General features: G+C 40.8%; 1 pseudogene; it reads right to left on the bottom strand.

Annotated features, from left to right (window-relative positions):
- Positions 1–4733: 4733 nt before the first annotated feature.
- Positions 4734–21797, bottom strand: LOC113009481 (plexin-C1-like; annotated as a pseudogene).
- Between the last annotated feature and the right edge of the window lie 4983 nt (positions 21798–26780).

Here is a 26780-nt window from a genome sequence, read left to right as displayed (position 1 = left end):
TTCTTCACCCAAGGGCAGGAAGACGCTCCCTTATCTTGGTCTGTACTGGTTTAAACTGATAAATCTGCTGTCTCATGAATTTTACCCTCTATATAAACTGTTGTACTTGTGAATAAAGTTGAGTCACTTTGGGAAGACAATCTAAAGCAGTCTCTGTTTTCTTGTTCTCCCAAGCTGCTCCCGAGCTGCTCGTACTAACACGCTGAATGGCATGCTTGAATATTACTTGAGAATATATTTGACTGTGTTACAGACTAAGGGACATTCTCTGCTGATAGGTGAAGGTACATTCTCTGCTGATAGACGTCCACGCCTCGGAGGAAGCCGATCCACGGAGTAGGCCCTGGAAACAGTTTCCTTCAATTTTGGTGTCGAGAAGTGGGATCCTGACGAAGGTAGGCACTCGTCTTTTATTTTATAAGACTGTGTTATGCCTTTCTCAGTGATCCACATAGAAACGGGATACGCTGACGAGGCCTTCTTCAGTGGCCCACATAGTAACAAGTGGGATACGCTGAGGAGCCTTCTTTAGTGGCCCACATAGAAACACAGGAAGTTGCCTGTTGTTTTGTAAATAAAAGCAGATAGGACACAGGAAGTTGCCTGCTGTCATAAACTAAGACGTTGCTCACCAGCAGAAAGGACACAGGAAGTTGCCTGGGGTCATAAAACGAGAAGTTGCTCGTTAAAAAGTGAGAAGTTGCTCACTAAAAAGATAAAATTGCTAGCAAAAAAATCAAGTAACCTCAGGTGTGCCACAGCAAAAATAAAAACTAACTTAAATCCTTCAAAGCGTCTAAACCCCTCTGGAAATCACTGACCATGGGTCAGAATAATTCAAAGACCTTAGACGGGTCCGATAAAAAATCAAAATTAACTGTAAAACCGAAAAAAATAAAATATAAAATCACAAATAGCGGCTCAGTACGACTCCCACTTCCGGTTACGTTTAACCCACGCTCGCGAATCAATGAAGACTTCCATGATTACGTATCCAGAACATGCGGAAGTGCTTACGTGACTGATTTCGTCTCGAACTTAAGAACTATAACTTTAATGCATCCTAATGTATTTCCGGAGCCCTATCCCGAACGATTATCGCCAGAAAACAGGTCAGTAGAAATGTTAAATACTATTTGTGATAAGGAAAGTAGGCTGATTAAAAAGTCCTGTAAAAAATATATGATAGAATGTCGTGATGTGACCAATCGCATGCTACCACTATGGAAGAAAGGACCCGAGCCAGACGTAAATGCTTTAAATCAAGCCAGTGTAGGCTCTAGTAAATCCACTGCAGAAAAAACTAGCCTTATATGCCCATCCGTTCAACCTACGGCTCCGCCGCCTTATGATGAAAAAACAGAATTAATAGCTGCTGCGGCGGCTGCACGTCATCAGCGCGTATATCCTGATATAACAGCAAAATCCCAAAGGAGTGAGGAAGGCACTGAAATGACACCTAAATCAGAAGAAGATGACTGGTTTAACCTAGATCAAAGACAGGAACGAGAATACACTGAACGAGAAAGAGAGTTACAGGAACATAAAAAGCAAACAAAACAGTTAATGGCAGAGTGTGAGGAAATCATGAAAGATCCTTTAACTGAACGTACGGAAGCTGAACTGCAGCAAGCCGTTTCCGTCATAGATAATCATGTTCAGCGCCACACTAGAGTAGCGAATGGTTTAACTGTGCCAAAAGCAATAACTAACACCAGAAATTTAATAAGGAACTACTTAAAGCAGAAAAAAGAGGAAAAAACTCAAGAGGGCCCCCACAAAAACACCCGTTATAAAGAAAAGCAGGGATCACAATTTAATGACGTCAGCACCTCCCTCCCGTTCATGATAATAGGGGACATGTGTTGCATTCAACCCCCTAAAATTTCAGAGTTAGCAGCAACCATTAAAGAACTTCCCGATCCTCTACAAAATCCTACAGCCTTTGTTTCTGCATTACAGAGAAGTACCAGATACCACCACTTGGGTGGGCCTGACTATAGATATATATTATGTCAACGAATCCCAGGTGTGACTGAATCTCAGCTTATTGAAGAAGTAGAGGAACTAGACCCTAAAAATGACCAAGCAGCCAACACCACCTCGTTTTTGTGGATAAATGATGACAAAATCACAGCCTTTTTTCAAAATCTAAAGAAATTTCTGCTCACAATGTCTAGAGATAAAATTGATTTAAATGCAGTAACCATGTGTAAGCAAAAGCCAGATGAATCCATTCTAGTGTTTATGAAACGTTTCACACACTGCTGGACTAATGAGGCATGCATGCCTGAAGGAGGAAATGATCAGATTTTCATAACAACATTCTTAAACAATATTCATCCAGAATGTTCACAACTATTGAAGCTGACTGCCACTGATAATCTCTATGACATGAAAATAAAGAACTTTATCACACTTGTCAAAACAAAAGCTGGTGCAGATCTTTTCCCCAACAGCACGAAGGCTAAAACTGTTAAGATGTTGTTGAACTTTGATGTTGAAGGCTCAGAGGAAAGTGAAAAAATGATGTATGCAGGGGCCCCGTCCCCTCAACAAGCGCAGCAGGGAGATTTCAGAAGGAGAGATAGGAGTGGAGACGTATGTTTTTATTGTGGAAAAATAGGACACTGGAGGAGGGAATGCAAATCAGCAGCACGTAGGTCTCAACCACAAAACACAGGACCAGCTCCTGCCACTAGGCGTCAGCAGAGCTCTTACAGACAAGGTAACTGGCAACGCAGACAGGAATCACATCAAAATAATGGCCCCTTTGCACTTCGGCAGCAACCTTATAATCCACATTTTAATCCCCACCCATATGATAACGAAAGACTGGACCGACAATAGGGAGGCCCAGGTGATGATGAGGGACAGTGTGAAGCACTACACACGATGCTGCATTTGCAATTGTCCCGTAACACAGAAAGCTTGCCCATGTTAGATATAGAGATAGGTGAAAAGACTTATTCCTTTTTAGTTGACAGTGGAGCCACTAAAAGTTCACTGTCTGGAAAATTCTATAGTGGGCCTGTTTCCTCTGTGTGCATCAACACCATGGGAATAAACGGAACTCTAGTGCAATGCCCCAAAACTCATTCTCTAAAAACACGCTGGGGCCCAAAACCAGATGAAATTACATATCATCCATTCATAATTATTCCAAACTCACCTGTGAATCTATTAGGCAGAGATTTAATGGCAAAAATGAACTTGTGTATTTCATTTAACACAAAGGGTGAAATGTTTGCAGATACTGATAACAGCTATGTTTTCTCTGCCCTATGCACCGACACCATGGAGAAGGAACAGCCTCTGTGTCAGCTGGACGCCTCAGCGGAGAATGAACTCAATATCCATCTGACTGGTATCCCACGTCACACTCTGTGTCAAAAACATGTGCAAACACCGTTACCAGGTAGCCCCATGCCTGGAAGCCACATATTTGTTTCTCTCACACTGTTCAACAACATGATAACTGCTCACACCAGTGAAGGCCAAACAGTGGTTTTGTCACATAACTCAGACATAGGCTATGACATTACTGCACCATGTCGACACACAGATCTAACCTACCCCATACACTGTACTATCTCTGCTGTCACATTGCCAGCTGAATATCAAAACATGACATTATGGTCAAGAGGTGAGAATGATGTAGGATTTATTGACTGTACACCTTATCATGCTCAGCTGAAAAACAACAAGCCGGTATATGTCAAGCAATATCCCATTTCCGCTGAAAAAGCCGCAGCCTTAGACATCATCATAGGAGATTTATTGACAGCTGGAGTAATAAAGCCCACAGTATCTCCATATAACACTCCTGTCAATCCTGTGCCAAAGCCTAACAAACCTGGCGTATGGCGTTTCACACAAGACTTAAGGCAAGTTAATGCAGTCATCATGCCTCTGCCACCTCTGGTTCCAGATGTCCCCAGCATACTGACATCTATTCCAGCAACAGCTACACATTTTACTGTGGTGGATTTGTGCTCCGCCTTTTTCTCAGTACCTGTGCATGAAGACACACAGCCGATATTTGCTTTTACACATAGAGATAAGCAGTACACATGGACTCGCTTACCCCAAGGCATGGTAGACAGCCCTGCGGCTTTCTCAATGGTGGTACGTGCTACCCTAGACGGCTTCACTCCTCCAGAGGGCTGTACTCTGATCCAGTATGTAGATGATCTCCTCCTCTGTGCTGAAAGTGAAAAACTATGTCAAACTGCCACACACATGCTACTCCAGCACCTCCAACAGACTGGCCACAAAGCATCAGCAAAGAAAATGCAGTACTGTCAGACTTCTGTTCAATATTTGGGATTTACACTGTCTCACGGACAACGTTCTATGACTACAGACAGGGTCAAAGCTGTGACCTCTGTCCCTAAGCCCACTACACAGAAAGAAATGCTGTCTTTCCTAGGCATGGTGAACTATTGCAGACAGTGGATACCAGACTGTTCTTTTCATGACCACATTCTGCGTGAATGCTGCAAAAAAGACAAGCCTCCTCGAATACTGTGGTCCACAGAAATGACTGCCTCTTTCAATGCATTACAGGGAGCGCTGACCTCCGCCCCTTGTTTGGGTCTGCCTGACTACCACTTACCGTTCCACCTGTACGTCACAGAGAACGACACAACCTGTGCAGGTGTATTGGCCCAAGAGCATGGCTGTGGCTACCGTCCAGTAGCCTTCTACTCAAAGGTGCTGCCAGCAGTAGTTCAGGGGATGCCGGCCTGCCTGAGAGCAGTAGCAGCTTGCTCTATCATGATAAGGGACTGCGAGAAGCTCACACTCTCACATGACACTATTCTACACACCAATCACCAGGTCACGACCATTCTAGCAAACATAACTACACAACATATGACCGCACAACGTCGCTCAGGTTATGAAGCTACACTGACTTCAACAGCAAATCTCACTATAAAAGCAAGCAGCACACCCAATTCGCCAGCACACTTACTTATTCGTATGCTGTGTTCCTCTGACCGACAGGATGGTTCAGACGACCCTGACGATCATGATTGTATGACACGTATACAGGAATCCACAGCACCACGCCCAGACTTAGAGCAGACACCAATCCCAGACTCAGTCATTGTTTATGTGGACGGGTCCTGTTCAAAACCAAATGACAACTTATTTCTTTGTGGCTATTCGGTGGTGACATTGCCTGACATCATACTAGAGGCTCACTCATTACCATTTCACTCAGCACAAAAAGCAGAGCTCATGGCTTTAATACGCGCCTGTGAGTTACATGTGGATAAGCGGGTAACAATTTACACTGATAGCCGTTATGCATTCGGTGTCGTGCATGACTTTGGCACATTGTGGAGACAAAGAGGATTTAGATCTGCTGATGGAAAATCGATCGCTAATTCTGACCTTGTTCAAAGACTTTTGCAGGCTATACAGCTGCCATCGGCAATTGCAGTTGTTAAAACGAAGGGGCACAGCACGGCTGACACAGACGAAGCAGTGGGAAATGCTCTTGCAGACGTAACCGCGAAAGCAGCTGCTGCCTCACAGCAACCACCCAGAAGGGAAGTATTATCTTTGCCTTTACAGCTGCCACTTGTCACACTCCCAGACTATTTAGAAACAAATGTTGACCTAAAATTCATACAAGAGCAAGCCTCTGCCTTAGATTACACTTACTGGGAAAGTAATGATTGTACCTTAGATAACAGAGACGGCTTATACAAAAACCTTGAGGGTTTGATTGCCCTCCCATCTTCACTACTGCCAATCCTTGTCCGCCATTTTCACGGTGTGAGTCATGTCGGACAAAGAGGGGTAATAGGGGCAATAAAATCAAGATTTGTAATCGAGAAAACATCACACGCAGTAAAACGCATATTAGCAACCTGTCTAACATGTGCACGAACTAATGTAGGAAAACCAAAAGCAAAACATCAGCATTTACCACAACCAGATTTCCCATTTCATACATTACAAATTGATTTTACACACATGCCAGCACAAGGAAGCATCAAGTACTTACTGGTAATAGTGGACCAATTTAGTAAATGGGTAGAAGCTTACCCAACATCAAAAGAAACTGCAGAAGTAGTCTGTCAAAAGTTGTGCAATGAAATAATACCCAGATTTGGAATACCTCACCAAATTAACAGTGATAGAGGACCTTCATTTACATCAGAAGTAATTCAAAAGTGTGCTAAAACTCTAGCAATAGACTGGAAATATCATGTGCCATACCATCCTCAGAGTTCAGGAGTTGTAGAAAGAATGAATAGGACCATAAAAAAATCGCCTGACTAAAGCAATGATAGAAACAGGAATGACCTGGATCAAACTACTTCCTCAAATCCTCTGCGAGATTAGAATGACTCCATCCGCAGCAACCAAATTATCTCCATTTGAAATAATCATGGGAAGACCGTTTCCAACACCATGGTCAGCCTCCAGAGGGGCACTGCTATTGGAAGGGGACATAGACACTGCATTGTCTGACTATGTTCATAACCTGGTAGAAACACTGAATAATAACTATCAGAAAGTTTGTCTCTCTCAGCCTCTCCCTTCCATAGATCCAACCCATCCGTGGAAACCAGGAGATGCGGTATTGGTAAAGTTGCTAAAACCAAGGGCACTCGGGGAGGCCGCGTGTTCCAGCCCCCAGACTGTACTTGCAGTGACGAGAACCAGCATCCTAACAGACGGACAACCTCAGTGGATTCATGCCAGCAGGGTTAAGACCAGCCCCACCAAACCACCTAAGGCGTCGGATCAAGTAGATGACGTCTCCGGCGAGCCAGCGCCCGGATTCAATACACCTACAGATTACGACTCAGGCGAGCCAACGCCCGGATCCAATACACCTACACACACACAATCACTGATTAACACACAACGCCTGAAAGAGCCAAGACTCAGAAAGCCCTTTGATCCCCCGCCTGAACAACAACAAGGTACTCGAACATCCAGCAGGAACAGAAAGCCTAGAGTACCACACAATGTCTAACCTGATAAAGATAGACTCGTTTCATCCTGATAATGGAGAAAATGAAATGCCCATTGTCATCACACGACGCTTATACGGGGTCTCTCGAACCTGGGACCAGGCCAGGAGACGACTAAAGAACTGTCTTTTTTATATATTTAGGTTATTAATCATATCTACTGCATTAACCTTAGGATTTTTATTTACTATTTCGTATTGTAAAGTGCAACCCTGTTCACATTTCTGCAAGCCACATTTTGCTGACAATACCTCATGCTCCACTTGGCAAGACACCCACCTAGTACACTCATCACGTTCTCTAAAATCAGTAGAAAGCAACACAGACACCACCAATAAACCATGATACCCTGTGTACGCTCAATGATAACCCGTATAGCTACTAGTACAGCTACTTCAATGTATTTGCAATTAGCACAAATTGATCCTGAGGATGTGCCAGATGTTACCAATGATGTTCCTGATGTGTATATTGAACATTAGGTTGTGAACTATTACATTTTATGATTTGCTTTTTATATTATGTTATTACATTTGTGATTTTTCCTTTCTATTTGAGTTATTATTTTAAAAAATAATAAAAGAGGGGAACTGTTAGGTATTTTAGTACCATGGTAGCATTTACTGGATATTGTTTTATAGTGACATTATGCAGGAAAACTCTGTCATTCAATAAGGCCCCTTTGTTTTAGTTATTTTTCTCTTTGACCCAAGAATTGATGTGTGAGAATCACAGGCTGGTACAAGGTTGAAATACCACAGAGATCACTCCCTCAGCTACATTAGTTTCTTAATCTTTTAGACGCCTGTTGAAGGCCAAATGGTTTGTTTCAGATTTCACTAATGTAAGAACTCTTCGTTTTGTGCCTTGAAAATATGTCGCTGAGATAATCACAATTGTAGCTGAACTAATAAACTACACAAAGGATGCTTCTTCACCCAAGGGCAGGAAGACGCTGCCTTATCTTGGTCTGTACTGGTTTAAACTGATAATCTGCTGTCTCATGAATTTTACCCTCTATATAAACTGTTGTACTTGTGAATAAAGTTGAGTCAATTTGGGAAGACAACCTGAAGCAGTCTCTGTTTTCTTGTTCTCCCAAGCTGCTCCCGAGCTCGTACTAACACGCTGAATGGCATGCTTGAATATTACTTGAGAATATATTTGACTGTGTTACAGACTAAGGGACATTCTCTGCTGATAGGTGAAGGTACATTCTCTGCTGATAGACGTCCACGCCTCGGAGGAAGCCGATCCACGGATTAGGCCTTGGAAAACGTTTCCTTCACGGACATTGTTTCCTGTCCTTATGGCTGTGAAGCTGGTAAACTCAGGCTCTGGATGGTAGGTGATGTTTAAAGAGCAGGCTAAAGTTTCATTGGCTGCTTTTAGAAACACAGTGCTGCTAGAAATCATCAAAGTGCTTTCAGCTTCAGGTGTGTCATAGCTGAGACTCTGCAAGGAGTTTAAATACATTCTGTGTTATAAAGTCAATGTCTGGATGAGATGCTTAAGTGATGTTATTTTTTAAATATAGTTGAGCACTAATTCTTTAGCACAGGAGCTACCATGACCTGAAAAGCACACACACACACACACACACACACACACACACACACACACACACACACACACACACACACACAGACCTAAATTCAACAGAACGTTCAAAACTTCCTTTTAACAGGGAGAAAATTCTAGCAGAACCAAGCTCAGGGAGGGGCAGCCATCTGACATGTTGGTCTGGTTGGGGGTGAGAGAAGGAAGACAGGACACAGACACACTGTGGAAGAGGGCATGAGACTAATAATAACTAATGATTAAATGCAGAGTGGTTTATAAACATATATAGAGTGAAAATGCAAACACTCACAGTGAATCATGGGAATCCCCCAGCAGCCTGTGCCTATTACAGCATAACTAAAGAAGGATTTGGGGTCACCTCATCCAGCCCTAACTATACAGGGAGTGCAGAATTATTAGGCAAATGAGTATTTTGTCCACATCATCCTCTTCATGCATGTTGTCTTACTCCAAGCTGTATAGGCTCGAAAGCCTACTACCAATTAAGCATATTAGGTGATGTGCATCTCTGTAATGAGAAGGGGTGTGGTCTAATGACATCAACCCCCTATACACAAGCTGAAACGTCAAGACTGGGCCAAGAAATATCTCAAGACTGGTTTTTCTAAGGTTTTATGGACTGATGAAATGAGAGTGAGTCTTGATGGGCCAGATGGATGGGCCTGTGGCTGGATTGGTAAAGGGCAGAGAGCTCCAGTCCGACTCAGACGCCAGCAAGGTGGAGGTGGAGTACTGGTTTGGGCTGGTATCATCAAAGATGAGCTTGTGGGGCCTTTTCGGGTTGAGGATGAAGTCAAGCTCAACTCCCAGTCCTACTGCCAGTTTCTGGAAGACACCTTCTTCAAGCAGTGGTACAGGAAGAAGTCTGCATCCTTCAAGAAAAACATGATTTTCATGCAGGACAATGCTCCATCACACGCGTCCAAGTACTCCACAGCGTGGCTGGCAAGAAAGGGTATAAAAGAAGAAAAACTAATGACATGGCCACCTTGTTCACCTGATCTGAACCCCATTGAGAACCTGTGGTCCATCATCAAATGTGAGATTTACAAGGAGGGGAAACAGTACACCTCTCTGAACAGTGTCTGGGAGGCTGTGGTTGCTGCTGCACGCAATGTTGATGGTGAACAGATCAAAACACTGACAGAATCCATGGATGGCAGGCTTTTGAGTGTCCTTGCAAAGAAAGGTGGCTATATTGGTCGCTGATTTGTTTTTGTTTTGTTTTTGAATGTCAGAAATGTATATTTGTGAATGTGGAGATGTTATATTGGTTTCACTGGTAAAAATAAATAATTGAAATGGGTATATATTTGTTTTTTGAGTTGCCTAATAATTATGCACCGTAATAGTCACCTGCACACACAGATATCCCCCTAAAATAGCTAAAACTAAAAACAAACTAAAAACTACTTCCAAAAACATTCAGCTTTGATATTAATGACTCTTTTGGGTTCATTGAGAACATGGTTGTTGTTCAATAATAAAATTATTCCTCAAAAATACAACTTGCCTAATAATTCTGCACTCCCTGTAAGCTTCATCAAAAAGGAAAGATTTAAGCCTAATCTTAAAAGTAGAGAGGGTGTCTGTCTCCTGAATCCAAACTTCGAGCTGGTTCTACAGAGAAGGAGCTGAAAGCTGAAGGCTCTGCTTCCCATTCTACTTTTAAATACCCAATGAATCAATAGTCTGAGCGCAAAGTGCTCTATTGGGGTGATATGATACGATGCTGTCTTTAAGATAAGATGGGGTCTAATTATTTCCATTAAAAAATCTGTGGGATGAGCAGAAGATGCCTGTGCACATGCTCTCACATTTTACACATTTGGTGCAAGTAAGAATAGGCAGGTCAGATATGCCATGCTGAGAGACCCAATCCTCTGATTAATCAAAAGGCACTTCCACAAAGTATTGGGCTAACTAGGTTTGTGCACACGTATGCAACCAACTAATTGGATGTTTTATTATTATTTTTAAATATATTTAAAAAAATATAATTTTTAAAAACATAGTTGGTTAGTTGGTTTTGAAATTATATTGTACAGGTTAGAGTTAAAGATGAGAACAGTTTTGAAATTATTTGATCTCATTTTTTAAGTTGACTAAAACCCGGGTGTGCACACGTTTCATACACATGCACAATGAATAGAAAACCTGGTAGTGGAGCAGATTAATTTGTCTTCTCAAACACTGAAGCTTGCTTTAATGTTAGTTCATTGTTTATTTGTTTGTTCATTTAACATGAGTGCTTTTGTAATCATCGTTCACTAGTGTTCATCCTATTATCTTTTAAAATGATGAACAAACGTTTGTTTGAACGGCATTTAAGAACACATCTAGTCTGAATGTGTTCTGCTTTCATGTTGAAATCAGCCAACATTTTGAACATTTTAAAATTTGAAAGTTTGAACCATGACATCTTTACCTCTGTAAATCAACCAGAGAAAGACATATTATGTAAAATGATATATTTGATGTGTAACAACAATCCCATTTACACTGTGTGTGTCTGCAGACCTGATAGCTGCTGTCGATGGGAAGCTTGACGTCGTGCTTGGCGTGGCTGTGTACGACCCCTTCAACAAGGTCCAGGTGAGACCCCATGAGTGTGAGCTTCCTCTTCCCACTACCAAACACAGAGCAGCATTTATGCAGAGCAGAGAGTATGAAAGACTCTTGATCACAGAGAATAATTCTTATAATGACACCTCAATGTAATGGTAAAACTGTACTGCAGTGGCTCCCATTGCAGGTTTAAGAGATTTCTATACACTAGAGTATAATGAGTCATCATCTGAGGATGACCTAGTTGTTATGTTCTGATGCAGACCAAAGTGTCTGATGGACTAAAACAACAAATTTAGCTTTGTAGCTATAAAGGCCAAAGCATGAAAGGATCACCGTGGGGTTCTTTAAGAGTTTACTTGAGAATAAAAATGATGCTGCATCACTTCTTAATGGAAGAAAGATCTACAGCATTATAGCAGAAAACCAGCAGAGCTCAATAAAGGTGTAACAATAAGCTTATTGCTTGATGGAGCAGAAAAATATCCATGTCTCTATTCTTTCCCACTAACATGTTATATTTGTAATAAATAAATAAGACTAAAGTAGTTTTAGATTTGGATCATTAACACCACCTTTACTATCGGCCTTTATTGCCTCAGGAAGACTCCCTGTTAAAATGAACTGCAGATGATTATTATTTTGATTTATCAGGTTTTTTTATTGCACTTCTCAGAAGATAATTTCTTAGAGACAGTGCTCTCCATATGTCACATTAAATGTGTTGCAGATATTGTATGGTTGTTAATTTGGTTCTATTTGATTTGATTTGTCTTAAAACTAAACTGAATTTAGTCAGAGGTGACCACCTCCTCAAAATCAGTTATCAGCACTAGTTCCTTTTAGTCATCCAGTTTAAAAGCTTCAGTTTAAACTCTTTCTGTGACATTAGCTGCTGGAAGTTCTGGATCCACCATCAGCAGCTGTCGCTAACGCTTTGTGCAAAACTAATCTTACCTCATCCAGCTGCTGCTTGGAGTAATGTTGCCACAGGATGGCGATGAGCGGTAAGTGATGTTAGCCTCACCATGGCAACTACCATCTGGGAGGAGAACGCAGACGCTGGCCACACCTTTAAGTTCTGTGGTGGGAATGTGGAACGTCAGACTGATACCAGTGTTGCCCCAAACAGGAGACCTGGGCAAAGACACACACTCAATGACATCACCACGATATGCAGAAAACCTGAAAACAGACAAAACTTGTTGTTTTATTTTTACTAATTTCTTCTTTTGCACCTTAATTTTGAATCCTTGTATTGTTTCTTTATTTAATATTTTATTGTTGTTTTGTGTGAAGGGTGACTCTTATTGTACATATTCTGGATTTGTTAGTATTTTATGAAACACACTGTTAACTATTTTAGAATTGACCTGTCAAAGTTAACCCTCTCAGGCTCAAATTAAACTTTTTGTTGCTAATGCACAACCAAGTCCTGCAGTGGTACTTCTGAGTAAAAAAAACTCATAAAATATGTATGTGGGGTAATCAGGTTGTTAGTTTTTAACTGTTGCAAATCGGCAACACCTGCTTTGAGAGGGTTAAATTATAGAATATGTAGGTTTGTAATATGGGTGGTGTTCCCCTGTATTAAAATCTGCTCTTTAATTTGTCATTTCCCAGCATCGTCTTAGTTATGTGTACAGTGGCTCACTCTTTTGGAGTACAGTCAGCGTGTGTCTGGATCCTCACTCGTTTCACATCACCAAGGTTACGACCTAATAACACTGCATGGTTTGTCCCATAGAAAGACACCACACTGGGAGTGATGGAGGAGATCTCTGGGATCTGACAGTGAAACAAACAAAAAAAACAGATAATTTAATTTCTTTCTGCTGACATTATACTGGATGTGGATTAGGTGTCAGAGGAACAATGAGGATCAGACTCACGGAGAAGTTCTTCCCAGACTCCAACTCTTGGCAAACTCTGTCCTGCAGGAGGGGATTCAGCACTTAGCATGTGCGTAGCACTGTAATCTATCAGAACTGATCTAGGACCTGTTGTGGCTAACATTATCTTAGTTCAAAAAGAGGAAAACTGCTAATAAAAGCATTTTTATTTTTTATAAACTAAACATGGAAATCATTGTATTGATGAAGCAATAAATACTTGAAAATGTCATCCTCAAAATAAGTTAATCAGTAGGAAATTTGCTCAGTAATTGTGTTTTTCTTAGCATGTCTGGCCTTTACTAAAAATGTTGTTTTCTACCATTAAGCCCACGTTTCTTGCTGAATGTTAAAAAGTGATGAATTTAAAATAATGTAGCACACAGACTGATAAATCCATAAAATCAGTCACTAGTACACCAGTCTCTCCTTGGTTAGCCCAGGAACAGCTGTTTTTGTTCCATCCACAACCAGCTTTGATACACTGCCGACACCTGAGCAGAAAACAGAGGAGTGAGATGAGCACAAAAAAGCACCATAGGGAAAAAAGGAGTGCATGAATGAGAGAAGGACAAAGCTGTTTTGTTTTTCCTACTCATAACCACCTGGACCTCCGAACACACACGCTGACCCCACCTGCCTGCTCTCCACCCACTTCCTGAGGAAAACTGCGTGTCGCCTCAGTCAATCCAATCTGCACTGAAGCAGTTCTTATTCCTCAGCCACAGTCGCTAAAGTTCTTTATGGTTCATTTATGTCTTAACTGACAGGATGTCTTATTTTGTTAAATATCTCTCTTCCTCATTTCCTCTGCTGCCACAGCTGGTAGGAGGGACCAAGATGCCGAGGAAAGGATTCAAGAAGAGGAATCAACTACGTGTACTTTTGGGAATGAAAAGAGACTGCCATACTTTTCATGCAGAAACAGAAACACCCAGTCCGCGTCATCCTGAATGAATAACAGGAAGAGAGCAGATGTTCAGCCAAGAAGTTCTACTGAACAAAGCTCAGCTGAACTGAGGACGCTGTATGAGTTTACTGCTGAGAACATTTAATAATGAAAATATGTTTTCAAGTACGCTCCGGGCCATGAGCAAGCTCATGGCTTTGCTGAAATAAACCAGTATAAAGACTTCCCACAACAAGACCACTCGTCTCTGGTCCATCCTGTCTGTACAGTTTCATTCAATTGTTCAACTTTTCCAGCTTTCATCAGTAAGGTTTCGTTCTCTTTGATTTCTAACTGCGACTTGATTGTCTGATCTTTCTGTTAATCACATCAGGACCACTTTAGTCTGTCCACAGTCTGAGTCGTTGAATCATTTCTAGTATTAATGGACTTACAACATGAAACTTGGTGGTCCACTCATGTTAGAGCAGTCGTTTAACCTCAGTTGTTCTGACAGCTGTGATGTCCCAAGTCTGAATTTTATTGTGACATGCAGACCTGTACATTAAAAAAAACAAAAAAACTTAAGTGTCAAAGTCTCTACTATTAGTAGTATATATGTTTGAGCTGTACCACTATAATAATAAACAGTTAGAATATTTCATCTGTCAGAGTAGCTCTGTCATTAATATTTCTGATTTAATTTTCTTATTTTGGCAAATACTACAAATCAATAAATAACTTTTGTTGTGAAGCATTTAATTCCTGGAATTATTTCTGAAAAGTCACTGACCATCAGCAGGAAGCGTACGATCAGACAGGATGCAGGTGCATTGTGGGAAATGTGGAGGAGGGTTATTCGAAGCACAAATCCAACGAACTGACAGGCAAAGTTAGACGGCCCTTCCTGGCCCACAGTCAGGTGTGTGTGGATTTTTAGTAAAATCTGAAAATGAAGAACATGTGTGAGAAACACCTGAAAGCCACAAATGATCACAGTCCCGAGTGTGTTTGTAAGCTGTACCTGTCCGTTTGTGTCCTTTTCAACTTTGTGGGAAATCATTTTGTGCTGGGACTCATCAGGAATGGACAGCCAGTCTGAATCTGTGCAGTCATCTTCAAATGTGCAGCTGGGAGAAGAAGGAGAAATGATCACCAAGTTCAGAATAGTTTGGAGACGTCAGCTGCATGTTGTTTCTCTCACCTGCTTTTAGAGCCACACCAACCACAGTATGGATCCTGTGCAGACCAACACTCCTGCACATTTGTGTACGTGCTGCACTTTGACACAGGAACTCGCTTCACCTAGAACAACAAACACTTTAAAATGCAGCACAGGTACATGTGACGTTAAGATAATCAGTAAATAATTTAAGTACCTGGTTTGTAAATGGCACATACAGATGTTTACGACCCACTGGATCCAGATGTAATTTGGGAAACACTTTGCGGTCATCACTGGTCCTGTAGAGCACCGTGGGACAGGCAGCGTGATAGTTCTTGTCCACAGACAGCTGACAACAAGAAGGAGAGACTGTACTATTGTTTCTGTACTCAGTGGGGGGGTTTGTATTGTTTGGTTGTTTATGTCAAATCAGAAGCAATTCAATTCAATTCAATTTTATTTATATAGCGCCAAATCACAACAAAAGTCGCCTCAAGGCGCTTCATAGATACAGAGAAAAACCCAACAATCATATGACCCCCTATGAGCAAGCACTTTGGCGACAGTGGGAAGGAAAAACTCCCTTTTAACAGGAAGAAACCTCCGGCAGAACCAGGCTCAGGGAGGGGCGGCCATCTGCTGCGACCGGTTGGGGTGAGAGAAGGAAGACAGGATAAAGACATGCTGTGGAAGAGAGACAGAGGTTAATAACAGATATGATTCAATGCAGAGAGGTCTATTAATACATAGTGAGTGAGAAAGGTGACTGGAAAGGAAAAACTCAATGCATCATGGGAATCCCCCGGCAGCCTACATCTATTGCAGCATAACAAAGGGAGGATTCAGGGTCACCTGGTCCAGCCCTAACTATATGCTTTAGAAAAAAGGAAAGTTTTAAGCCTAATCTTAAAAGTAGAGATAGTGTCTGTCTCCCGAATCCAAACTGGAAGCTGGTTCCACAGAAGAGGGGCCTGAAAACTGAAGGCTCTCCCTCCCATTCTACTTTTAAATACTCTAGGAACAACAAGTAGGCCTGCAGAGCGAGAGCGGAGCGCTCTAATAGGGTGATATGGTACTACAAGGTCATTAAGATAAGATGGGGCCTGATTATTTAAGACCTTGTATGTGAGGAGCAGGATTTTGAATTCAATTCTGGATTTAACAGGAAGCCAATGAAGGGAAGCCAAAACAGGAGAAATATGCTCTCTCTTTCTAGTCCCTGTCAGGACTCTTGCTGCAGCATTTTGGATTAGCTGAAGGCTTTTCAGTGAGTTTTTTGGACATCCTGATAATAATGAATTACAGTAGTCCAGCCTGGAAGTAATAAATGCATGAACTAGTTTTTCAGCGTCACTCTGAGACAGGATATTTCTAATTTTAGAGATGTTGCGCAAATGGAAGAAAGCAGTCTTACATATTTGTTTAATATGTGCGTTGAAGGACATGTCCTGGTCAAAAATGACTCCAAGGTTCCTCACCGCGTTACTGGAGGCCAAGGTAATGCCATCCAGAGTAAGAATCTGATTAGATACCATATTTCTAAGATTTTCAGGGCCGAGTACAATAACCTCAGTTTTATCTGAATTAAGAAGCAGAAAGTTAGCGGCCATCCAGGTCTTTATGTCTTTAAGACATTCCTGCAGTTTAACTAATTGGTGTGTGTTATCTGGCTTCATGGACAGATAGAGCTGGGTGTCATCTGCATAGCAGTGAAAATGTATGCTATGTCTTCTAATGATGCTGCCTAAGGGAAGCATGTATAATGTAAACAGAATTGGTCCTAGCACTGAACCCTGTGGAACTCCATAATTAACCTCAGTGTGTGAAGAGGACTCTCCATTTACATGCACGAATTGGAGTCTATTAGATAGATATGATACAAACCACTGCAGTGCAGTACTTGTAATACCTACAGCATGTTCTAATCGCTCTAATAGGATATTATGATCAACAGTATCGAACGCTGCACTGAGGTCTAGCAGGACAAGCACAGAGATGAGTCCACTGTCAGAGGCCATAAGAAGATCATTTGTAACCTTCACTAAAGCTGTTTCTGTGCTGTGCTGAGCTCTGAAACCTGACTGAAACTCTTCAAATAAACCATTCCTCTGCAGATGATCTGTTAGCTGTTTGACAACTACTCTTTCAAGGATTTTTGATATGAAAGGAAGGTTGGAGATTGGCCTATAATTAGCTAAGACTGCTGGGTCTAGAGATGGCTTTTTGAGTAAAGGTTTAACTACAGCCAGCTTGAAGGCCTGTGGTACATAGCCGATTATTAGAGATAGGTTGATCATATTTAAGATCGAAGAATTAATTAATGGCAGGACTTCTTTGAGCAGTTTTGTAGGAATGGGGTCTAAAAGACACGTTGATGGTTTGGAGGAAGTAATTATTGAAGTTAACTCTGAAAGATCAATTGGAGAAAAAGAGTCTAACTTAACATCAATGGTACTAAGAGTAGCTGTAGATAATATTACATCTGTGAGATGATTATTGGTAATTTTTTCTCTAATGATAAAAATTTTATTTGTGAAGAAGTTCATGAAGTCATTACTAGTTAACGTTAAAGGGATGGTTGGCTCAAAAGAGCTCTGACTTTTTGTCAGCCTGGCTACAGAGCTGAAGAGAAACCTGGGGTTGTTCTTATTTTCTCCAATCAGTGATGAATAGTAAGATGTTCTGGCTTTGCGGAGGGCTTTCTTATAAAGCAGCAAACTATTTCTCCAGGCTAAATGATGATCCTCTAGATTTGTGACACGCCATTTCCTCTCCAGATTACGAGTCATCTGCTTTAGGGTACGTGTTTCAGAATTATACCACGGAGTCAGGTACTTCTGATTTGAGGCCTTAGTTTGCACAGGAGCTACAGTATCCAGAGTCGTACGTAGTGAGGAGGTGAAATTATTAACAAGATAATCGACCTCTGTTGGGGTAGCGTTCAGATAGCTGCTTTGCTCTGTGTTGGTACAGGGCATTGGAGATGATAACAGTGGGTGGATTATATTCTTAAACTTAGTTACAGTGCTTTCAGAAAGACATCTACTTTGATAAAGTCTACTCTTCACCGCTGTGTAATCAATTATTGTAAAAGTAAATGTTATCAGGAAATGATCAGACAGGAGAGGGTTTTCAGGAAACACTGTTAAATGTTCAGGTTCGATGCCATATGTTAGAACAAGATCTAGAGTGTGATTAAAGTGGTGGGTGGGTTCTTTTACATTTTGAGAGAAACCAATTGAGTCTAATAACAGATTAAATGCCATGTTGAGGCTGTCATTTTTAGCATCTACATGGATGTTAAAATCACCCACAATAATTATTTTATCTGAGCTCAGAACTAAATTAGATATAAAGTCTGAGAAATCAGACAGAAACTCTGTGTAAGGCCCAGGTGGACGATAGATGATAACAAGTAAGACTGGTTTCTGAGTTTCACAGCTGGGGTGGACAATGTTAAGCATCAGGCTTTCAAATGAATTAAAAGTCTGTCTTGGTCTTTCATTAATTAATAGGCTGGTGTGAAAAATTGCTGCCACACCGCCCCCTCGGCCTGTGCTTCGAGATTTCTGGTAGTTAGAATGGCTCGGGGGTGTTGATTCATTTAAACTAACATAATCATCCTGCTGCAACCAGGTTTCTGTAAGGCAGAGTAAATCAATTTGTTGATCAATTATTAAGTCATGTACTAACAGAGACTTGGAGGAGAGAGACCTAATATTTAATAATCCACATTTCACTGTTTTACTCTTTGGTTCAGATGTGGATACTGTATTGTTCTTTCTTTGTGATTGTTTATGTTTAAGTTGTTTGTTGCTGGTTTTTAGTTTGTTTTTTGTCTGTTTGGGAGCTGACACAGTCTCTATGGAGATGGGTTTTTGGGGGGGTAGCAGAAGGAGAGAAGCTGCAGAGAAGCGTGTAAGACTGCAACTCTGCTTCCTGGTCCCAACTCTGGATAGTCATATTTTGGGTGGTTTAATAAATTTGTCCATATTTCTAGAAATGAGAGCTGCTCCATCCAAAGTGGGATGGATGCCGTCTCTCCTAACAAGACCAGGTTTCCTCCAGAAGGTTTGCCAATTATCTATGAAGCCCACATCGTTTATGTCAAATCAGAAGCAGTGTGAGTGATCAATCTAGTTACAACCTTGCTTTGAAAAAAATGGGACTCTAGGAAGAATGTAAAAAATAAATAAAGCTGATAATCATATAATTAAGATCACAAGTGTTAATGTTAGAATTTACACTAAAAACAAAAGCTTTTACACTTTTCTTCCCCCCGTTAACCATCATCCAGTAAATCTTTGTTTCTGTCCAAATATTTATTTTTAGGCATCTTTGAGATGTTTTCAGCCAGGTCTAATCTGGTCTTCCTGTGCCCGAGTGTAAACAATGGTTTCCGTATATACATTCCTGAAGGTGTCTCTTTAACTCAAAGTTTGATAAAGGACGACAAAACTACTTCTCCAAGGGTGTTCTTGGGATTCCATGATGCTCTGTAGCTGTAAACTAATGAAACACTGCTGCAAACATCCACATCGGTTGTCTTCTGTACTTGTTCAGACTCGTTGGATGTTCTTGATCTGGAATGTTGATTTGGCTTCTCCTACAGGCTCTGCCATCTGTCTGCTTTCTTTTGCTTGTTCAGCCTTGTTTACTTGCACTGACACTTCTTTGGGCCTAATACGTTGACTTCCAGCGAAATGTTGTGACATAACGAAATTAGGCCTCAACTGACTGTGAAAATGGCAGCCTGTGTATAAAAATGGCTGTAATTCCTAAACAGTTAATGCATTAAATTTGTTTAGTTAACAGTTTCTCAATAGACACCCTACTGCTACTAGATGGCCTCTGAAATACTGAACATTAGCTTTATTTCTTTCTGTTAATAATAACTGATATATGATAATTTATACAAACCTTAATGAGCTGTCCGTCTCCTGTCCCAATATAGAAAACCATCCAGCCTCTCTGCCTCACTGCCAGCACTGAGGTCATGTAGCTCTGCCTGAAAATCACTGCCTTCGGTTTGAGGATCTTTGGCTGAGAAACAGAAAAACATCAGAAATAACTGACCTGAAGAACTGAACATCAGAAGTACTGAAAGTCCTGAAGCCTCACTGAAGCATGTCTGTTGCTGCATTGTCACCAAAGTCAGTTGAATTTCTTGATTTTGTCATTTTAGTTTGAAATATGAGGTTCAGACATGAAGTGTGGCCATTAGGACATCCCACAGTTGGCTTAATAGTTAAACTGGTTCATAGATAACATTTTTTTTTGTTATAGTATGTGTGGAGAAACAAATATATGGATTATTTTATCACCAATTGTACAAAAGTCTTAAACTGCTCTCTCATCTTTCTTCAGTCTATGATGCTCAAACATGACAAGATTTTTCCAGCAGCTGAAATGATATTACAAAAATAACTCTATTAAGACGCACAAAAGAACAAAACTTTCTTTTTGTTGTAGTTAAAATGTATATTTTAGTTATTTTATTCTTTTTTAAAGGGACATTTATCCAGAGGATACTGGAGCCATTAAATTAAGAACCATTAAATCAGAGTTTGAAAAGCTCTCACCGTCACTTCTGATGGCACAGAGGTGTAGAAGTCTGGATCTCTGTCGGCATCACTGCTGTAATCAGGGCTGATGTCAAACACCATTAGCTGAGTGTCGGTGTCTCCTCCATCCACACTGAACACGCCGCTCCAAAGCTCCCCCGGGATGACCGAGGAGGCCACGAGTCTGCTGCTTTCACTGTCAGAGACACTGAGAGTCGCGCCCCGCAGAGACTTGAGTGTATCAGTTTTGCTCTTTTCGCCTTCAAGCCAAATGAGACGGACTCTGTTTGTTTGAGCTGAGAGCGTGTTGGAGAACAAATAGATGGTTGAATTGATCTGAAACCCGTCAACAAACTCCACATCACCTTTACTTTTGATCCCAGGTGTGCCTGAAGCTCCATCAGTTAGAGAAAATATACCTCCACCCTGTTTGTTATCTGTATCTTGCAGGTTGACAGTCTGCCGATTAATACCACACTTATTGTTTTCGGGCTTTTCTGTGTTTTGTTGGATCGCGGTCAGAATGTAAGTGTCAGTCTGAGTTTTCTTCTTCACATCCACCAGAAAGCTGACTGACCTGCTGCTGCGCTTCAGAGGACCCACCTGGATGTGTTCTCTGTGCAGAAGCTTGGAGATGTTCTTCAGGTCCAGAATCTCGCAGTGGCCGCAGTCATCGTCAGTCACACCGCAGCTGATCAGCGAGTCATTCTTTGTGAAAGGCAACAACACGTTGATGCTGAAAGTTGCGTTCCACTCAGCTGTGTCAGAAACCCGGTGAAACTGCACATCATCCTGCTGGTTTCCGGTCTTTATTATTCCCCTCTGGGTCAGACTGTTGATCAAAGTCAAGTCGTGGCTCAGCTGGTACAGCCTCTCCTCTGTGGCGATGTAAAGCATGTTGGGGGTCACGGCGAATTGGCGGATGTCTCCATCAAAGTTGAAGCCTTCATCCTCCTTCCGGCACAGACCCAGTTCTCCAGAGAGAACAGAAAGCAGAGCGAGCAGCAGGATCATCTTATAATAACGATAATTCTACCTGGGACATGCTCACACAGCGATGCTCTGCGTGGCTCTCTGCTCTCTGTGTCTCTAAAGTTGTGTGTGAAGCGCAGCGCGAGCAGCGCGCGCAGCTGAAAAGAGAACCGCTGGAAGGAGGAGGGCTGGAGCGTGCCAAGCGAAAGTGAAAATATTTGAACATTTTCACTCAGCAGCTTCCGTCTCATTTCCACCCCGTACCTCTGTACAGGTCAATGTTACAAAAAAAAAAAAAAGCCGGATATAGTGCGTCCCTAAGCAAAATCACCGCAATTACAGCCCTCAGCTGTATTCTTTAAACCTTCCATAAATGTTAGTGTAAAGTCAGATTTGGCTTAAATCAATGGAAAGATATGACCTCAGAAATGATTCTGAAACAAAAGCCATTCACACCAGGTTCCCCCAATCTTATAAACAGTACATTTGCATAAGATTGGGGAAACCTGCAGTCAGCTGAGACTGAAGATGTCACTTGGATGAGTGACGAAACGTTTCTCCCACAAAACGCTACGTCCAAATGAACAGAATCAACTTTTGGAGATTTACTTTCCTGGATGATTGAGAAAGCATCATGACATCTTAAAAGGTGCTGTATAAATAAAATTTTACCTTTACTTTACTACTGTATGGAAGAAGGACAAAGAAAAGTCACTGTGCTTGACCCTGAAACCAGAACCACAGGTTATTCATTCTAAACAAAGACCTAAAGACAAATTAATGAAGTGCTATCATGTTTTTTTTTTTTAAAACAATACCCCAAAATAAATATGCATAGTTAAGTTCAGCTTTGACTTAGAATTATCAGAATGACATTGCTCATGTTATCCAAAATGACTTCACTTCTTGTTGGGCCAGCAGGATCTAATGACTGACCATCCTTCAAGAAATATCTCTAACTGATGCAGAGTCACTTTAATAAATGCATTTCATACTTCCATCCATCTCACCAATGCCAGATCCCTCGGTAAACAAACCAGATGAGCTGCAATCAGAGATTTACTACAACTGCTTTTTCTGTGAGTGTTGTTTGTAGCTGAATCCTTCGTCCAAACATCCCCAATGCATCAGTCGAGGTACCGGGCCAGACATTACACTGCCATGACGGCAACAACGACTCTAAGGGAAGGGGCCTAGAGCTCTGTGCTCATGTGCTTCAGGGTTGGTGCCATAACAGTAGAATTATAGACAGTCACTGCTCACCAGTCTTAGAGGCCAATGTGGAGGGCGTCCATATTGTTCCTGAGGACTTTAATCAGGTATGTTTGAAATCTGTACTCCCCAAATTCTACCAACATTGTAGTGTCCTACCAGAGGAAACAGGTCACTGGACCATTTGTACAGTAACATCAAGTATAGGCAAATTTGACGTTATCTGTTGCCCAGTTGGGCATCTCTCACCTCTCTCTGCTCCCCATTCTTCCTCCTCAGGAACCACACACTGTAAAATGTAATTCTAGATGTTTGTTATTGTAACATATTATTCTATATCAGTTTGATGATAGATGACTGAAGTTGTTGTTATAACATAGAATTACAAGTTAAAAATGTCCCAATTACATAAAAAAAAAGCTAACTTGAAAACTCATGTCCAGCTAAATCAGCAACTTATGTGAACTTGACAATGTGGGGAAGTTGAGCACAGCAGGATTCAAAACTGTCCCACGTGATTGCTATCAACAATATAATGGTGGACTCTGCAGATGCTTATCTCATGCAAGTCAGTAGTTTTTCCTTTGTTTTGCAATTGAGCAGAGTCAAACCAATGTTTCTGAAATATTCATATTATGAAATGTTTCAGAAGCAGGCAGCACTCATTTTCAGAGAAATTGGTTCTGTGGAATTTGTTGCAATTGTAATTGAAGACAAATACAAGAGTTTGATGTCTTAGTTGTTGTAAACTGATCTTTACTGTCACTTATCAAAGGTTTTGTACTATTTTAATATTTCAAGTTTTATGCGAACAGGTGTGACTGAGCACAATGAAGTTTAAAAATATTGCAAATGTAAAGAATAATTTTTCTAAAATGGCAAGTGTCCCGTTGATACATTACATTAATGCAGACTTTATGTTGTTACTTTTAACACAGCAGTTTTTTATCTCATCCTGTTGAAAGTCTGATAAGCTCATGCCATGGTGAGGGTTCGGTTGACCAGCTGTCCGCAATTCACAAGAATCACTACTGCTCCTAAAGTATTGGTCAGAATTTAATCAAACTTGTGCAAAATAATCACCCAATCTGTCTTCACCCAAACTGGGCTCAAGACCCAGTTCAAATTTATTGCTTCACAGGGAGCAACCTATGAGTTTTGATGGATTGTGAGCCTGATGAGCTACGTCACAGATTTTTCTGTTTCTCAGATGACTAAGATGGCACAATAAATGGTGAATGTTGGGTGCTCATGAGTAATTGTCTTGTCATGTTCTTGAAACAAACTTTCTGCCTGCAATGATCAGATACACTTTAATGGAATCTGTGGGGTTTTATTTTTTTCTGTAAACAACAGAAAATTTATTTAAAGGAATGTAGATATTTAAACCTGAGATAAACCTAACAGGTAGTTTTGCTGAAATGGACGAAATTGGAAAGCTAAAAAAAAAATACTTAAGATGTTCAATACACATTTTCTTTACATCCAGTCAATCAACCCTGATAATTAAAATGAAACTGATTTATGAGTTCACACAGCTACCTTAAAGAGCTCAGTTAATTAATAAACTTAAATCAACTTAGCTAACAAATAATTTTAGTTAAGCTAAAATAGATTCCTAAGTTAAAAGAACTACTAAAGTATTTGAATTAACTAAAAAACCCAAGTCAACTGAACTATGACAAGAGTTTAAACAATAGATTATTTTAATTTAGCTGAAAGGGTTTTCCCAATTTTTCCCAACTTTAATGACAATTAAAGGAGTTGAACTGACTAACAAATCGCAGTCAACTAAACTAAGACAAAAGTTTAGACAACATGTGATTTTTCATCAACATAACATTTAGTTGTGTTACAAGAACAAACTCTATTTCTTGAATTAACTTAAAATTTTAAGGCAGCCCTTTACATCATATTTTTAAGTTGAAACAACAAGTTATATTTTACAATGCACCCTTTTCTTGTACTTTTTAGTTTTTCTTCTTTATTTTGTATAATTTTAAAAACCTTTTTATGTTTGGAATTACATACATCTATTGGCATGCATTTAAATTACGACATTATTATGTTCTTGTTTTTGCCTTGTTACTCTTCTATTACCGCTTTATTACCGAGCTGTAGTAGAAAGTGCTACCTCCAGTCAACAGTCAAAACTATTAAGTAGCTTATAAGATAAAACTACATCTATGTTAAACAATTCAGAAATTGCTCGCAGATGCAACAAAAGCCAAATTTTGAAAGAAATCCTAATATACCAGGGTTGTCCAACTCCAGGCCTCAAGGGCCTGTGTCATGCAGGTTTTAGATGTGTCCTTGATCCAACACAGCGGATTTAAATGGCTAAATTACCTCCTCAACATGTCTTGAAGTTCTCCAGAGGCCTGGTAATGAACTAATCATTTGATTCAGGTGTGTTGACCCAGGGTGACATATAAAACCTGCAGGACACTGGCCCTTGCGGCCTGGATCTCCCCACCCCTGTAATACATATTTTGAGACAAAGAGGGAACTTTTTCTTAGTCACCACCAGTCATACAGAAAATTCCCTGCTGACTTGGCCTCAGGATGTCTAGAGGAAAGAATCAAGCGCACCCAAAGGCAATGAGCTCATCAGTGGTCATGTGCGCAAGCTGAGGGAGAGAGACTGAAGGAGCAGCAGCAGAGCATCACAGTTGTAACACGGTTTTGTGTGATGACGTGTGTTAATGAACCTACATCCAAGCTCATATTCGCATATACTGTATCTTCTACAACTATAAGTTCATGTATGGCTGCACCACATTTGGATTACACATGGGAAGCTCTGATGTAACCAATTCTTCTGTGGAGCTTAATTAAAGACAGTGAACTCAACTCCTGGTAGTCTTTCTGCCCGAAGACTTAGGCCAGACTTGTATATCCAGCACTTCTAGTATTATAGGTTATAGTATTGAATATGCTATACATAATCTACTAGCCTGGTTATAGAATATAACCAGTCAGCAGCCAGAGCTTATTCATTTCACTTGTGAATGTCTTCTGCCAAACTAAGATAACCACCAACACTGAAAGACAAAGAGCAGTATATAAACACAGCAGAAAACTAAAACATCATCAGTAAAGTTGAGTAGAAAAAATGAACTACACATCTGCTGCATTTAATTTTCTGAAAATAGCTGTTTGAAATGTAAGATTAATTTAAAACAACATTTTATTTGTTTCAGGTTTAGGGCACAAAATAAAAAGCAGACAGAATCAAATCACTTACCAACAATAACACAAGGCATCAGCAGGAAACGCTGTATTTGAAGGACCTTGTGTAAAGAAGACTGCGGCCCAAGTCTTATTGTCCTGCCACCATACTTTATCTAGAAAGAGGTTAAATGAATGTCATAGAGGCAGGTCTCACATTTACACCAGGACTTTGACTAAGTCACTCCAAAGTCTTCATTTTGGGGTGTCTGTAGCTCAGGTGGTAGAGCAGGTCACCTACCTACTCACCGGAAGGTTGGTTGTTCGATACCTTACTCCACGCTGCATGCCAAATATCCTTGGTCAAGATACAAACCCCATATTGGTCTCTGATGCAGCCATCGGACTGTGAATGTTAGATAGAAGGTGCTTAGAGCCTAGAAAAAGTGCTTGGGTGAATGAGGCAAGTTGTGTAAAGCGCTCAGAGTAGAAAGGCACTAATATAAAAACCAGTCCATTTACCATTTTGTTTTTCTTAAGTCATTCAGAGGTGGACTTGCTTGTGTGTTTTGGATCATTGGCATGCTACAGAACCGTGCTTCAGCTTGAGGTCATGAACAGATAGCCGGACATTCTCCTTCAGGAGATTTTGGTAGAAAGCAGAATTTATGGTTCCATTTACCACAGCAAGTCTTCCAGGTCCTGAGGAAAACAGACCCCGACCATCACACTACCACCACCCCATTATACAGTTTGTATGAT

This window comes from Astatotilapia calliptera, chromosome 17, assembly GCF_900246225.1.
Source record: "Astatotilapia calliptera chromosome 17, fAstCal1.2, whole genome shotgun sequence".
NCBI lineage: Eukaryota > Metazoa > Chordata > Actinopteri > Cichliformes > Cichlidae > Astatotilapia > Astatotilapia calliptera.
The sequence above is the reverse complement of the archived record's forward strand: the minus strand, read 5'-3'. Positions and strand labels throughout refer to the sequence as shown.